The sequence below is a fragment of the Sturnus vulgaris genome, chromosome 6 (genome assembly GCF_052056855.1).
Source record: "Sturnus vulgaris isolate bStuVul1 chromosome 6, bStuVul1.hap1, whole genome shotgun sequence".
Lineage (NCBI taxonomy): Eukaryota > Metazoa > Chordata > Aves > Passeriformes > Sturnidae > Sturnus > Sturnus vulgaris.
Genome location: NC_142248.1, coordinates 18858296 through 18874154, shown reverse-complemented (window position 1 = coordinate 18874154; position 15859 = coordinate 18858296). Strand labels below are relative to the sequence as shown.

At 34.2% G+C, this 15859-nt stretch overlaps 2 long non-coding RNA genes across 22 annotated transcripts in view; one reads left to right on the top strand and one right to left on the bottom strand.

Moving 5' to 3' along the window:
* Positions 1–15859, top strand: part of LOC106861509 (uncharacterized) — a 228744-nt gene that overhangs the window by 91341 nt on the left and 121544 nt on the right. The gene's annotated exons all lie outside the window — the stretch shown is intronic.
* LOC148223337 (uncharacterized) overlaps positions 1–15859 on the bottom strand; it is a 66359-nt gene that overhangs the window by 4458 nt on the left and 46042 nt on the right. Inside the window, exons 3-4 of the long non-coding RNA XR_015804533.1 lie at positions 5968–6056; positions 382–511 (exon numbers count right to left, since the gene is read on the bottom strand). This is a non-coding gene — a long non-coding RNA (uncharacterized LOC148223337). The remainder of the gene's footprint in view (positions 1–381; positions 512–5967; positions 6057–15859) is intronic.

The following is a 15859-nucleotide window of genomic DNA, read 5'->3' as shown; positions in this document are numbered from 1 at the left end:
ATTTCTTCTTAGACCAGTTTTATTTTCCAAATAACTGGGGAAAAAATGAGGCTCATTTTGTTTCCATGATTCTGTTCTTTAAACAACCATTATGGATTAAAAGTCCTTGTCACTAGCTCTATTTAGAACATAAGTCCTGTTAATAGAGAAACCTTTGGTAGTTCTGGACAGGATGTGAAAGAATGATGATGAAAGTAATTGAAACTTCAAGGAGGGAGAGAGTAAGTAACAATGTAATTACAAGAATTGGAATTATTCCAAGTCACTACAACTAGAAAATGCCAAAATGCTACTTAGCAAGATATTTCTATTAAAAATTATAAAAGTTTCAACAGTTGTGCAGCAACAAATCTTCAGTCTTTAGCATTCACTCTGACTGACCTTCTGTTCCCACCTGGGCATAGTAACTTCCCCCTTCTTCAAAGGAATGCTTTAAACTCGTCTATTCCCGAAAGAGAACAATGCCTTTTCCTGGAAATCTTCAGCCATTTTCACCACCACCTTGACTTTCCTGTTTAGAAACAGATCCCTGGTGAGCACAAATTCCTTCACATTAAAATCCCACCTAATTTTGTTTCCAGTTTTCAAGAAAAAGACATACATTCAATATATTTCTACTTATAGTGCTTTTATAGTAAAACTTTATTATACAGTCTTAAGATATATTGGACCAATTACAATCAACCATTATACAGTAATATTACAATAATATTGCAACCTATTATATTATAATAATTACACAAATAACTCTCTACTGGCACAATCTCTTCCTTAATGGATTTTTTCCTACTAGTGTTTACTAAGTTCTAGAAGTTCCAAATCTATTACAAACTCTAGAGTAAATTACATCCATAATTATGTTTACAGTACAGTATATAATACTTTTGAATATAAATATGCAACATATATTGTAACACATAAAATGCAATTCTTTTATTTTACCCAGTGTTCAGTACTATGTGGAAACTGTTGGCACAGTGCATATTTCAGATCAGAGAAAACAGGATCCTCACTGATCCAAAGAGATAAAAAACTGTACTACCTCCATCTCTATTGTTATAAAAGGAATGATATCCTGAAAATACAGGTTAAGACAAATTTGTAACGTGATGCTTCAGCAAGTATGAAGAGACACAGAACATTTTTGTGTAAGCTACTTTGCAGTCATTCTTGGGAGAGTGACAATAATTTAATGTCAAAAATCAATTTACAGTGATTGAGGTAGGTACGTTGTTTTAGAGAAGAAATAAAGGTAATAAATCACATTTGCCATTTTCCAGGAATATCCTTGATTTAATTTTCCAATTAAAATCTAAATATTTGTATTTATACACATTTGCTAACTCTGTTATGGGACTAGGCCTATTTCATTCCAAGCAGTAACAGTTAGGGTGTGTTTGAGTCAGGTATTACAGAAAACACATTTAAAGTCAAATATTCGAAATTTCAAGGCTGTTGATCTTACTGAAAGTGTTGCATAGGATACTTCAAATTGCATTTGTTCTAAGCCTGAGGAGCTATAGTTTTAATAGAAAATATAGAAGATGAAAACTGCTGGTTTTGGCAACAGCTACCTTGTGTTTACAGACATAATTATATATATATATATATATAAAGCATAGAAGCAAGTCTACAATTCCTCTGAGAAATATTTCTCGAATTGTCATGAACTTTTACAGGTTAATCAAATAGAATACATTGTTTAGCCAAAGAAATGTAGAATATTCCAACCATCTCTTGATTCTGGTGTTAAGAGAAACAAAAAGAAATAGAAAAACATGAGCAGTAGAACAAAGTGTTAAGAGTTTTTCTCTTTACTGATGGCTAGGTTTTCATTTTTCTGCCAGGAATTCAATTTGCAAATATAAAACTTCATAAAATAATTCAAATAATGCCTAGTTACTACTGCCTATTAAGAAAGTGGAACGATGGCTCTGATAAAACAAGCAGGTTGTTTGATGTTGGTAGCAAAAGGGTATTGCCAAGGCTTCCTTAGCATTGGCTTGTATTTAACACTACTAAGCTGGTTTATACAGTACTTGGTTCATTGGAGACACAATCCTATTTTGCAACATCAAAGAGTAATTTTTTAAAATTTTATGTGATTGTGCCTGGTTACCTAGTAGTTACTGCTGATTTTGATGATCAAATAAGTATTTTTGCAATATTAAAACTAGCTATAGTTTTCCAGGTTGTGCAGAAGCTGCTGCCTACTGCCAAAAAAATAGACAACTTTTTTTCCTAAAATTTCCTAAAAATGACAAATTCTTTGGTTTTTTTTTTGTTAATTGCAATTATTTTGGAACTGTGCTTGCAATGCCTTAATTCAGTTTTACACTCTGCCTTTGTTATTGCATTCAGTACATCCACTTTTAAAAACTAATGACCTGAGTTAACTTGGACAAGAACAAAAAATCTGGTTCCAGGAAAGCTAAATATCTAAATATTTCAGTTTGCAGTCAGGAAACCACTATACCAGCATGTCTATGAAATACTGCAGTCAGTGCACAGTAAAAGCTCACAGATTTTAATTTTTGGGGGTGGGGGATCGAAGAAAAGGATAAAACTTTTAAAAAGGGTCATGAAACATGAACACAAAGTTTATACTCTCTTCTCACTAGAAACTCTAGATATATTGAATTCTTTTTTTCAGAAACTGTAATGAAATTTGCTTTTTCCCAAATTCTGGCTAGGGCATTGTCGTATTTCATCTCTGCTTTTCTGAACACTACCCTTTCTCTCACCAAACCAACTTTTATTTTTTAGGAAAAGACACTGGAACACATTCTGTTGTAGTTCTGTAATATTTCAGCAAAGCTGTTTGGATTTTAATTGATGGGTTGTAAGTGGTTTTGGGTTTATATTGTTGGTACTTTAACATGCAAAATCTTCATGTAGAGGATGTTTTTATATGTTCATGTGACTGATTTCTCACTACACTTTTAAATTTTATGAGTTGTTACAGAACCTTACTTATCCATATCCTGAGAATCTGTCATATAAATACTTTTATTGGTCTGAGTTTTAGTGCCCAAGTAAAGATACTCCCAACAGCTGGAGAAATTATCATCAAACTCCATGGATAATGGCTTCTAAATGGACTGCTGAAAAGACACTTGTCCAATTTCACTGGTTTTAAGACATATTCACCACAAATTTTCTAGAAAGTATTCTACACTTTTAGGACACGAGATATATACTGCACATTGAAGAAGAAAAGCATTTAATAAAATTTAAGTAACGTTTGAATAATCATTGTGTGAGAAGAGGTTATTTTCTAATGAAGAAAAAAGAAAAATCATGTAGGATGCTCTGAAAAATGGATGGATAACTCAGTTAATGCAAATATAGTCTAGGATATTCCTACTTCAGATTACAACCCTTTTCAATGTTTTGCAGAAATACAGACATCTGTATAGTTAGAATGAGATCTGTTTTCTGACAAAAGGAAGAAATTTTGACTTAAAACCAGACAAGTCTTTGTAGATGAGGAAAAATTCTCTTCAGTAAAAAATGGGAAAAAGATTATTTTTCCAAAATTGATGTTTGACTTAGAGGAAAAATGTTACAAATTTGCTTTTTTACTTATTTGCTGTCAAATGTCGTATATATTAGCTTGTTTTGGAGAGAGCAGCCATCTGAGTGCTTATTCAAGTAATGTAAGGACTTGTCATAGCCCTATTTGTACAGCACTTTTGGAAAAAGATTGACATTACACTGCTCTAAGTTAAATAAACTTCTAGGATTTGTCTCCATATATTACAAAGAGAAATAATTAATCTAAAGGCAAAATTCTTTAAGGATCTTTATGTAAAAGTAATGAGAGCAGCCAATAGTTACATGCACGAAGTACAAGAAAGCAAAAAGTATCAAAAGACCTGATCAAAAGCACATCTGAGTCAGTAGACAGATAATTAATACCTTCAATAAATTAGAAATATGTCCCTATCTGTATGTAATATAGATATCTTCCTGTTTCAAGCTCATTCAATAAACTGGCCTTATGAAATGTAGCCTGTGAAATACTGAACATTGTACTAGATGCTGAAGTTTTTCTTGTGATATCAGAAATGTTCAAATACAATTGGAAATTAAATAACATTTTGAAAAAAATTTCTCCAAATGTCTTTACAAGTACATAGACTTTAATTCAGTGCTATTATTTCACCATTTACTTGTAATATACTTTCCATTTTTATATGTCCTTCTTTATAATGTTCATTTTTTCCAGAGTTCAGGAAATGTACTACCTTGTCTCTATGTCCTATAGCTCTGCTTGTATTCACCTAAAAGACAGGGATATAGATATCATTGGGGCATTAAATTAAAAAGAGATGGCTAAAATGAACAGAATCTTTCAAAATCAGTCCTGCTTTGAAGTTTTGTTTGTTTGCTAAAGTTTTTTTCCATGGTATTGTCTTTGTGTTCTACCATCAGACTTTGTCTGCAGTAAAACCATGGTGGTGATTTTTCTCTGGGAACTTTCAATCTTTTTGTTTCCTAACAGCTATCACTGCTCACATTGTTCAACACTCACTATCTAGTTAGTACTATAACAATTATTTCATATTTGTAAATTAAATCTGACTTTCTATTATGTAGCTAATTATGTTTTATTCAATACACTATGGAAAAATTATTTATTTTAATATTAGATTTTTAAGTCTTCTAGTGCATTGTTTCCAATGATTATTTTTATGAAATTAGGATGTCTTCTCAGGCAACATCTGTGGTTCTTTAAATGTAGTATATTTACCATTTAAAAAAATTTACTTTGTAAGACCAAATCTTCTAATATCATATATATGTGTGTTCATTATCCTTGTTACACTCCATGCTACTTTCTCTCCATTTATTTGTGTGTGTGTGTGCACCGCAGTGTTACTATTTCCAAATAATTTTTATACTCTAAAGAGCACCCATCTGCCTTATATCCTGTAAGAAACTTAACAGTCATGTCTTCAAAGATCTCTAATAAATTATTAAAACAATTATTCATGCAAGTAAATAAACTCTCTTATAAATATGTGTGGCCCACTTGCATTGTAAGTTTGGAGAAGTTGTTTTACAAATAATTTACATATATTCAAATTGGAAGAAACAAGAGCAAACATTAGAAATGGGTTATTATGTTAAATCTGTGCACCAAACCAGTGTTTCCAGCCTCTAACTCAAAATTATTAATTCTGTTTTTACTAATAATTATATACCTAAAGTAATTTCTCAGAGACCAGTTCAGTGTATCTTACTCCAAAGTACTTTCAAAAATTAAAGATCAATAGAATCTAATTAGTGGAACATAGTTCACTAAGAATTTTAGAGGGACTCTACTAAAATCTAAACACATTTTGGTTATTAACACAACACCTGACATAAACAAGTGCTGTGAGTATTTATGAACCATATACATTTTTTTGATGGGTATCAAAAAATTAAATAATAGATATATATGTAGCTTGTCTAAGAAAAGCTACATAAAGTAAATATCAAAGAAACAACTAGAACTCAGCATTTTGTCAATTTTATTATATTTACTCCACTAGAGCATAAAACTATTTTAACTATAACGAACAGACTTACATTTGGAAGTTACCAAATAAATTCTGTTTTGTTATCCAGTGTTTGGTTATAAAAATGAGATATTACCTAAAAGCTTATATTCATCTGTTTATTAAAGACTAGTATTCAGTTACTCAATAATTACTGTGAGATCAGTCACACCTCATGGTTCTCTGAGATCTGTTAGTTCCTTATCAAACTGTGAAACTTTAGTCTTGAATATTTTCCATTTCTTAGTTCTGATGGCAAAAGGTTAATTAATAAATCTAGTAATCATCTTTGAAAACAATTTTCTGAAATTTTAGTGGTTAGTGAAATGGAGACTGATGACTCATCACCATTTTTTTATTCTTAGGATTCTAAAGTTGTCATTTCATTTAGCCAAGTAGTAAGTTCTTTATGTTCAACCTGTTTCAATGGGATTTATGTCTTCTGGAAAAGAGGCCTCATGTACGTGACTTCCAAGTGTATGAATTGCAGTCATAGTGAAAACATCTCTGTAATGGAAGATACATTAAAAGGTTATAAAGAGCTGCTTTTCTTGAAGTCCTCAGCAATATGAAACCAAAGGAAAAAAATCAGCTTTTTAAAAAGCTATCACTTTTAGAAAGATAAATCCTGTTTCATTATGTAACATGTCTTGCATAAAAACAAGATTATGCAAGAGCAATCATCTAATTTGAAAATTCGTATGGAGTTGAGCATTAAATTTAAAAAAAAAATAACCCATTTCCTGCAAGAGAGGTACTGATGGTGATATCTACAGATAGCATTGAAACACTGGGTGCTGTTTCATCCTGGAGAGCACAGGATGAAAAACCATTCAAGTCGAGTAACTAGCTGACTAAACTCTGCACTTTACAGTCTATAAAAAGCGTTAAATGTCATACAGACAAGGTCTTTCCATAAATAAGTTAATGAAAGCTTTTTTTCTCTGCTTTGTTTAACCCAAAGGCTATAAAGTTTCAGCTGAGCAGTGCAATCCTACTTAGAGGAGAGATGCTTTGAGCTTATGCTTGCCTCCCAACACAAGAAGGACTAGGACACTGTCTCTTTAAGAGTGCTGAGTGTCTTTTTTGGGTCACAGAAAAGGCTCTCCCTTTGGAGAATAACGAGGAGACAGGGAGACAGAGCACCTAGTAGAGACAAAGGCAGATTTACGCCTCACCAGTGGCAGCTGGCAGCCAGAGCAGCTGCAGGACCCGTTAGCAAGACTCTATTTTCAGTCTTGGCAAGGGACGCAGGGTTATACCCACCAGGAGTGAATTACAGCCCTGGAGCCACTCTTCCTGATCAGGGGAGGGCCATGAGTGATGCTGAGGGAGCTCTGTGGTCTAATCATACCTTGGTGGGAATTCTACATCTCCCTTCAAGGTAGGGTACTTGCTCAGATTTGAGTCAGGTTCCTCCAGGAAGGGACGAAATGAGCAAGAGCCATCTCTGGAGTGTTATGGCTGATCTTAAGCCACGTTTTTGATATAGTAGATTTTGTCTTTGTTTGGGGTTTTTTTGGTGGTTTGTTATTTTTTTCTTTAAATATATTTTTGCATAATTGATATAGGTACACCACACCCTCCTAGATTTTCTGCTAGAGATAAAATAGAAGAAAAAGTCTGGAAGTGTTGGGTACAGAGCAGAATTCTGTTTCCCTTTTGCTCTTTGGAGTGGATGATGACAGAGGCTGGGATGATCTCTGTTTTATACTTGGGAGCCCTATGACCTCTGGCTACTAGAGTACATTACAATGGCCTGACCATTAACTTTTAATAATGCACATCATATTGGCTGTGAGGTATGTAGAGTCACATCAGTATACCCCACTCTCCAAAACATTTTTATTCTATTTTTAAATTTTTAAAATAGGAGACATTCAGACAGGTAATTCAAATCTCCTTCCCTCATCCAGATCCAGTCTAGGCAGAATTTAAAGAAATTAATTGGCAGAAAATCTTGACACATAGGTAGAGAGGCCATGTATCACACAATTTGGATGGATATTATGAAGTTGTGTTTTCCTGCAGGTACTCACAAAAGCCTCTCTGACTTTCTCTCAGTTTCAAATCTCTCCAAACTGCTGGCTGTATCATCACAATCTCCCATGCTTTGTCTTCTAGCTTATGGTCTGGCCTGTCCTAGGCACTGAAGTTATAGCTCTATGTATTTTAACTGGCTCTGGGGAATTGTAATAAGCCCTTTGAAGGCTGTGTTCAAATCTTTAAGTAAATTCATATCCAGAGCATTTCTACAGAATCATACTGAATAATGTTTCACAACCATTGATCATGCTATTATATGAAATAGACCTCTTTAACAAGAAACAAGGATGAAATTACCAGAAACTATAGAGAAATAGCCACTAAGTAGACATATGTGTTTCCAATTAGTACTTTACTGCCTTTCAAAATGGATGTGCAGTGCTTACTAATTTTCTGGCATCCGTCTTTCTAAGAGATAGCATCAGTGTTCACTGCTCTAAGAATTTTGCTAGGTTAGATGAAAATCTTTAATCAGAGACATATAAATTACAGCTTCGTGTAGAGAGAAACACTAACATTACTGATTTTGTACTATACATTATTCACTGCAATTCATGTGAAGGTCTGTTATACCTTGCCTGACTATGGAAGGCCTGATAAGATAGGCCAATATAAAAATATATGTTGGCAGAAATCTGCATGGCTCAAAGGCTTTATCATATGAGTTACAAAGCCAACCAGACAACTTGATGGTGTTTCCAGCTACTTTGGACATCTCCACATGACCCATATTTGCAACTAACAATAACCCTCTTTCAGCAAAACACATTCACTCAGAATCTATGTATGTACTTCGATAGAAAAATCTAAACATGCATGAACAGTTATGTGTTTATGAAAGTAGTGATTTCCTGCCAATTAAACCATTCTATGGAAGAATTCTGAATTATAAAACATTAAAAATATCATATGGAAAACGTTTCCTTGTTTCCTACAACATTTTTTTGTGGGAAAATATATGCAGAAAGCCCTGATATTTATCTTTTATTTGAGAATACTATATAGATGTTCATGGAGAAAAAAATCCTCATCACTTACCTACTTTTCATTATAAAGCTAGATAACCAACCAAATACTATATTTTTCCAGGATTTATATTGATTCACCCTGCTGTGAATACAAATTATAGGATATGACATCAAGATAATAAGACAAAAAAAGAAAAAAAAGGGGGACAATTTCTTTGTTTGCAAATCTGGAGCATTAATTGTGTTCCTGTGAGGCAATCTGGATGAAGCTTCTGCTAAGCAAATTAGATATAAACTGAAGGTGAGGGCAAAAGGGTCGCCACAGCAAGGGAGCATCGAGTGACAGGCACTGGGACCTCCGATGCATGGCTTGTAGAGCAGATGTTCACAAGGATGCAGTGATTATTGAACTGGTAATAAAAAAGCATCAGCTTACAGGCAGCCACGATGGATGCTGGTAATTATAAAGCATCCCCTGGGAGGAAAATGACACAAGTCAGCCGCATCTCTGCAATCACAGGGGCATAATTAAAGCTCTAGTAACAGTTGTTAATAGGGTGCAAATAAAACAGGGGGAAAATTTGAACACAGTCTTTTTCTTTTTTAAAGAGACGGCAAAGGACAATGTAATTACAGAGACTGCATGGTTTTTAATTTCACAATACAGTAAAACAAAGACCTTTAATGTATTTTATACACCATATCAAACAAAGCAAAAGTGATTTAGACTTTGACTCTGTGGCATGATGGGGAGAACAGATTTTTTTACCAGAATGTTTATATTTTAATTTTCAAAATGGGCAAAGCACAAATATGTAAAGAAAATGTCATATGTATAAATATTTGGCCATTTCATCCTCACAGGAGAGGTACAATGACAGTATATATGTTTAGCTACACCTATTGCACAATAACATTAAGATACTAGCAAAAGAGGTCATACTGTCTTTTATTAGACTCACTGGAAAAAGCAGACAAATTCCCAATTTTTATACTGTTTAGGTATTTTTCAGATATTCAAAACATACTTTTGGCATCCAAAAGTATAACTGATATGTTTGGTTGAATTTAATGATCCGTGAATACTCTATGCATTCCACATCAAGCACACTTAGAGCTCAGACATCAATTTCAGTAGAATCCTTATGAAGTGTTAGCTACATAAAAAATGTAAAATCTATCCTTCATATACAATAAAGACCAGTCAATCACACTTTGGCACAGAGTGATAAAAAATGTCTTTGGTCTAAATATTTCAAAATTCAAGTGTTTTTATCTAACACAATAATTAGTCAAAATACCATATAGCTGTATTTCTCAGAAATTGTTGAGTCTGCAAGTTTTTGGAGTCTCTCTAACCCATTTTGTTTGAGTATTTTTGAAACTTTGTTTTCACATACCTGATGTCTTTAGTGGTGTGCCAGTTTTTCAAGGTTTATTCAAGAAACAGATTCTTCTCAAGGAGTCTGGTATTATTAGACTTTGGTACAACACTTGATTGCCTTTCTTGTTGTCATTTGCAGTTTTCTTTCTTTCACTCTTCGTGATATTTTCCAGCAGACAATATTGCAGAGCTCTTCCATATTTTCTATCAGACAACATATAGCACCACGTTTTGGTAGCTTCTTCAAGCTCTATTAATTAGCTAATAATCAAGGACTTTAATTTTTTTTTCTGCTAAACTAATCAGGATAAACTGATGAGGACTAGTGAGATATATATATATATATTTGGCTAAAGCCCAATTTATTTGTTAAATATGCACAGAAAGTTTGTTTTTTGTGAACACAACATAAATAAACACTAAGAAAAATGTCCATTATTCTGAATCTTCTTTTATACGAAGAACAAGCTTGCCTGAAGGGAACTATCCTTTTCTGTTTTTTTATGTTTTGTTCTGTACTTTGCATTCTTGCAATGTCAATTTTCTTTTGTTTCACTGTTCCTTAAAAACACATGTACCTACAATGGAAACCCAAATCATAACCTATCCCTTGAACTTTAATCAGTGAATCATTTAATTCATTACTACCAAAAGATTTGACATATTGGTTGATAATTGAAATTTCTTTTTGCAGTCATTAAACAGGAGAGAATTTAACTTTTTCTTTATTAAGACTAAATGAAGGGATTTCAGCCAGAACTGTAATTGATGTCTGCCATTAGTATCTGCAGCATATCAGAATTAAGATAGCATTAGAAATCATTGATAACCACCAATGTATTCTATTGAACAAACAGCCAATACTAATTGCAGGAGACAGCTACAGGTTTAATGTAAAATACTCGTGCAGTGTTTAATGAAGGAAACCTGAAGAGAATTCAATCAGATGTCAAGTGTTGTGCAAGAAATTTAAAAAAAATAATAATCTATGCAGAAGAAAAGATAAAATCACAACTGTTTTGCTAGGATGTTACTATTTAAATTGACAAAATGTTACAAATATGATATTAATCATATTCCAATGAACAACTGAGAAAACTTCAGAAGAATAACATAATTAACTAGTCATAATTTCGCATTGTGCTGTGTTTTGCTGTGGTAGAGTTAATTTCTTCACAGTAGCTAGCATGGGCTATGTTTTCCATTTGTGTTGGAAATGGTGCTGCTAATGTGGGGATGTTTTTGTTACTGCTGAGCAGGGCTTGCACAGAGCCAAAGCCTTTTCTGCTTCTCACTCCACCAGCCAGAAGGCTGGGAATGCACAAAAAACTGGGATGAAACACTGCCAGGTCAGCTGACCCCAGATTATCACAGGGACATTCCAGATCATATGGCATCATGATCAACATGTAAAGCTGGGCAAAGAAAAGGAAGGGGGAGGTATTCCCAGCTATGTTGTCATCCTGCTCTTTTATTTCTTACATGTTGAAGAACCAGAAATTTCATTTGTAATTCTTTGCCAATTTGAAATAGCAGCAAAACTTCTAACAATATCAGCTGGAAAAATATTTTATAATGAGATATTATTTTTAATGTGTGAAAATAGAATAACCTGTCTCAAATTCCAAATTAATTTTCAAAACTATAAATAATTTTTGTGGAAACTTATATAGCCAAAAAAGCCCCACAGTGGTAAATAATAAATACAAGAAACAACTGTGTAAAGACTAAAGATTTGTATCCTCTATATATTTACCACAGATGAGGGATACAGAATTGATTACATTGAGAATTATGCTAACTATAATAAAGTACATCCTAGACAACTCTTTCCTGTCATCTTCCCTGTGTGGAAGAAATGCCCACATTCCATCACTGCACCTGACATGATACATAAGCCTCACTGTTTAAATATCCAGGAAACGAAGCTCCTCTGTCCGTTATGAGCATGATCAGTCCTACTCCAATAGTACAACTGTGGGACATAACTGAGAACATGTTTACTGCTGTGTACATTGGTAGCAACCATTTCTTTAATTTCATTAGTTTCACCAGTGTGAAAATGGTTTTGATGACATCAAACTGAAGCTTGATATTGATAGTGCAGCAAAAACTGAAATGTCATGAACTCTAAGGGGTTTTCAGTATGATTTTTTTCAGATATGATTGGACATTATTAAGGTCACATCCCTGTAGTTTTAATACTTGCAAATAGCAGAATTGTCCACTTCTAGAAAACTATGCAATCACTAACAGTGAAAAAAATGGATTCTCTATGCAGGAAACTAAATTACTAAGAAGTCTCCCATAAAGAAAACTACCTGCATATCCAGAGAAAATTGTTTGCACTACTCCCAGATAAAAGGAAAACAGCTGAACAGGAACTAGATAGATGCCTTACAGATAAAAAGATAAAATTTGTACCACTGATTTCACAAATAGCTGAAGGTGCAGCAGTGTTAATCATACACTTTATGCACTTGAGCTGCAAACTGAGTCATTTTTTCATCATGTATTTTACCATATTTTAACACTGTTGTGGTTTAGGAGTGGTACTCCTCAATTCAGTTTTCAGGGTCCTCTCTTCCACAGTTTGTGTTGTATTTCTACAGAGAGGATCATGTGGCCAAGAAGTGTTTAGCTCCTATTGTCGACCTAAGCAATGTCCTATTTAGGGATAGCTGATGACTCTGCACACCACAAGTTTGCATTGTGCTGTTGACTGCAGTTAAATCTGGGCTCTGTCATAACTGGCCATGTACTCAAGTATTTATTGATAATCATTACATTTTTACACCACTTGCTTGGATTTTCAGCACAAAAATGCAAGTCTATATTTATATTAACATGCTTCCACTTGCATTCAGCTCTTTATGATATCTTTACTTTTGAATTAGCTCTCAGTTATTTGAGTAATGTTATGGTATCTGTTAGTCCATTTGCTAACAAGCCAAATTCCTATTTTGTTACATTTTTATTAGTAGTCCTATCAATAGCTTCACCTGGTACCTGCTATCTTCATAGAAAAAATATGCCTTTTCCACTTTGAAAAGTGCCTTTCTAATAGGTTCTTCTTATGAAGAACCTATAATAGGTTCTTCAAAAGAAAAACCTATATATTATTGAATTTTTTGTTGATTTTTTTGTAATATCCTGTATTTTTTTTTCATTCTTTCACTGGAATCCCTACCAATAATCTATAATTAAGTTGTTTTGCCCCACAGTTGTTTTCTTCATCTCCAAGTGCTTTGAGGTAATATTTGCTAACTGTAAATGTTGTGGTTGTCACCTACAGTTCTGGTGTTTGGATTCCTTTAAGATAAAAGAATACGTTTGGTTTCATTTCAGCACAGCCCTTTGTGACAAATTTGTGTACAATTTATAAGTAATAATATACTGATAAGAAAATGATGTTTCTGTTGTTAGTTGAACAATGTAAAACTATAACAGAATATTTTCCCTTAGTGGTTAATAATATCACCATTAATTTGTCTTGCAATACTACTGCTCTTACTGTGTAGCCACCGTTCATAGAGAGTTCACAGTAAGTTCAAAAAAATGTGGAGTACATGTTAGTAAACATTACAACACACTGAAAAAAGATTTTTTATGTCTCTGTGACTTCATTATAGTGCTGAGTGTTTTTTGAAATGTTCTATGGCAACTGGACTAAGAAACACTTGATTTTGGCTACCACGAGTGAAGCAGCAGTACTCTTCCTGGCCCTGTAGCTTGTTGTAAATAGCAGAGAGGGTCTGAATTCGATGATGATTCTAGGCATTATACGGTGAAGAACATTTGTATTTTAAAAATATTTCACCTGCTACTTTAGTTGAGTCAAATTATTATTCTAATGAACTAGAAAACTAGGGCAAATTGGATTTCCGGAATTCCTTTTAACTAGAAATTATCATAATTTTCAGGACTGCCTGTCAAAAAGCTTACTTGATATCCTTCAATCAGTTTAAAGGATAGCAATAATCTTTCTGGCATAATCTTCATGAATCTTCTTGTGTTGCCAAATGCTTACTCACAGCAGAAGTCCTGTACAAATCCTCCAACATAGGAATTCTTGATGTAATTGTTCCGATTTTAAAAACATCAAATTATCTCCAATTTGTTTCAGTTTATTTCCGTTTTGTGAATGGTTCCGTGCCTCAGATATAGCTTCATTTCTCTGTGTTAACCCACAGCAGGAGAGCAGATGTCACAGGGTGACTTTACTACCTGCACTTTCTCCTCCCTGATAGAACTAGTTCACATGCCAGTTTTAAATAGCCTCCCCAAAATGTGTAATGGCCACCACACACTGAGATCTGAGGCAGCCCCTGCTCAATTGGAGCTTGGCCAAAGCTGTGCTGCTGTGATGTGGAGCCTGTCACTCTGCTTCTCCTTCTGGTGTGGAAATGGAACTAACAGTCAGCAAATCTCTTTAATTTGAGTCTCTTCGTTGGGAAATATCAGTCGGAATCTTTACTTAAAATACCAGCAGCCAGCAGTAATGGCAAAAAGCCTCTTTCTAGTTCTCTGTCTAATCTTTGTTTAAACTTCCAAAGGTGTGCAAATCAAGGCTACAGAACTGTTAGTTCCCCAGGAAGAAAATGCATCACTCGTTGTTCATTTTCAGTGAACAAATATCTCTTTAAGTAGCTTCTCTAACTCCTCAAGCCTCCCATGTACTAATCTGTGTTTTTGAAACACTTATGTCTGTACTTTTGCAAATGGCAAATAAAACTTTCTAATATTTATGCTAATGTATTGCTAACATCTAATATTATGACTCTTTGAATTCTTTAGATTTAACCATATGTAGAATGTTCTTACTGCATATTGTGTTGCAACAAAAATACACATTGTATTTATGTACAGTCATAAATGTGCATATTTATGTTACAATATGGGTAAAATTTGGACATGATCTTTTAGAGATATAACACACTTGAAATTTTTCCGTGAACCTGAAATAAAAAATAAGGTGAGGAGTGATGAATTGTGGATGAAGAGACAAAAGGATAGATGAGGTGAGAGCCAGTGAGTTGGCAGTTGCAGTGTTATTCCTGCTCATTTGCAGGTGTGGTGGGACAGAGAATATATGAGGAATACTGATGGAGGCAAACAGAAAACTGATTCACCATCTTCTTTCTTACCATAATTCCCTCAAAAGATACTTCTCCACTTTCCATTGGAAGCATGTGTGAAAGAAAACAGCAACAAGACATACTTGATATCACATAAAAGAAATAAAAATCTTGTTTGCAGAAGTGGTTTGAAACTGACAGCTTGCCAGGGCTGATGTGGTGACTGATGCACCTCTTTGGACATCTCCCATTTCAGCTAGACCAGCAAGGCTGTATGTAAGTGCACAGGGAGGAGCACAGCAATGCCCAGATGTGCTGAACTGCTTCCAATACACAGATGTGTGTAGGCAGATGACCACGAAGTGGAGACATAACTGGAGAGAAACAGCCTCCATTTACTTGAGGGGTTTTCTTGCTCTAAGGCAGAATCCCAGAAGAAGTAACACTTGGGAATGCCTGTCATACTTTCAGAAGTGAACATGTACTCCTGAGAGAGTATTCCCCATCTGCTCTAGGACAGATTTGAAACAAGAGCTGCAGAGTCCTTAAGTGTACATTTAGCAGTAACCTTGCAGTACTTGCTCTAATCACTGCTGCTATCTAGCAACTCTTATTGTGATCAGCTCTTTAACCCAGATTGCTGAGAAATAAGACTCTCTGGTTAAATAGCTCTGTGATATCTCCATACTGGAGAAATGATTAATAAAGCAGTGATGTTCCTGAGATGGTTTGTGGACAGTTCATCCTTCTGCTATAATCAAAAACATGATTCTGCAGTCACCTAAAACTGTCAGAAAATGACTTTGATATTGGTATGCCCTAAAGGAGAGGAAA